Raw genomic sequence first — 1800 nt, forward strand, 5'->3', positions numbered from 1 at the left:
GCTCTCATTAAGGAAAACTACTGCCCTCAGCATGAGGTTGAGAAAATCGAGGCTGACTTTGTGTCACTGGTAATGACGAACCTGGACTGCCAGGCATATTTGACGAGTTTCAATACAATGTCTCGTCTGGTCCCATACCTTGTGACACCAGAACCCCGAAGAATCGCCCGTTTCATTGGGGGCTTGGAGCCCGCAATAAAGGCGAGCGTAAAGGCCTCTCGGCCGACGACCTTCAGGTCAGTTACTGACCTCTCCTTGTCTCTCACCTTAGACGCTGTCCGTCTGAGGACAATAAGGAGCAAGGAGGCTGAGAAAAGAAAACGTGAGGATGATACCTCACGAAGATCAGGGAAGAAGCACCGTGGAATCGGTGAAGGCAAAAGAGGGTCGGAGGCGAAGAAAGATGGGCAAGCTGGTGAAAGGCCCAACTGCAAAATCTGCAAGAAACCCCACTCTGGGAAATGTAGATTTGCATCGAACTCACAGTCGCAATCAAAGACGCCTTCCTGTGGACTATGCAAGTCCAAGGATCATAAGACTGTGGAGTGCAAAAAGATCAAGGATGCAACCTGCTATGGTTGTAATGAAAAGGGGCACATCAAAAGTAACTGCCCTAAGTATGCCAAGAAGGCGGAAGAAACCAAGAAGTCAAATGCGAGAGTTTTTCGCATGGATGCAAAGGAAGCGGTCCAGAACGACAACGTGCTTACAGGTACTTTTCTCGTAAATAATATATTTGCAAGAGTACTATTCGATTCTGGCGCTGATAAATCCTTTGTAGACCAGAAATTTTGCCAACTACTAAATATGCCTATCAAAACCCTTGATGCGAAATACGAAGTAGAGTTAGCAGACGGCACGATAGAAACCGTCTCCACTGTCTTAGAGGGATGTGAAATATCCATTAGGAACCATTCTTTTCCCCTATCTCTACTTCCCTTCAAACTAGCGGGTTTCGACATAGTCCTAGGCATGGACTGGTTATCCCGTAATCAGGCCCAAATCATTTGCGGCAAAAGGAAGATAGTTTTAAAGACTCCGAGTGGTGAATCTCTTACCATTCGAGGAGATACGCAGTACGGGTTACCCGAGGACGTATCTATGCTCAAAGCTTCAAGGTGTTTGAACAGAGGCTGCGTAATTTACATGGCTCAGGTGATAATAGAAGAACCTAAGCAGAAGATCGAGGATCTTCCTGTCATTTCTGAATACCCCGAAGTTTTTCCTGAAGAACTACCTGGTTTGCCACCAGGTAGACAAGTGGAGTTCAGAATAGACATCATTCCTGGAGCGGCTCCGATAGCAAGAGCGCCTTACAGGCTAGCTCCAACGGAAATGAAAGAACTGAGGACCCAGTTGGATGAACTGCTGACGAAAGGTTTTATCAGACCTAGTTCATCTCCCTGGGGAGCACCAGTCCTATTTGTAAAGAAGAAGGACGGATCGATGCGGTTGTGCATCGACTATCGAGAGCTAAATAAAGTTACCATAAAGAACAGATATCCTTTGCCAAGGATCGATGATCTGTTCGACCAGCTGCAAGGAGCAAGCTATTTCTCGAAGATCGACTTGAGGTCGGGTTATCATCAGCTAAGGGTCAGAGATGAAGATGTACATAAGACAGCATTTAGGACTCGCTATGGTCATTACGAGTTCCTAGTGATGCCTTTTGGGCTCACGAATGCACCGGCTGCGTTCATGGATCTCATGAATCGCGTCTGCAAGCCGTATTTGGACAAATTTGTCATAGTCTTCATCGACGATATCCTTATATATTCCAAGAACCAAACTGACCACGAG

The sequence above is a fragment of the Helianthus annuus genome, chromosome 12, assembly GCF_002127325.2.
Source record: "Helianthus annuus cultivar XRQ/B chromosome 12, HanXRQr2.0-SUNRISE, whole genome shotgun sequence".
Taxonomy (NCBI): Eukaryota; Viridiplantae; Streptophyta; class Magnoliopsida; order Asterales; family Asteraceae; genus Helianthus; species Helianthus annuus.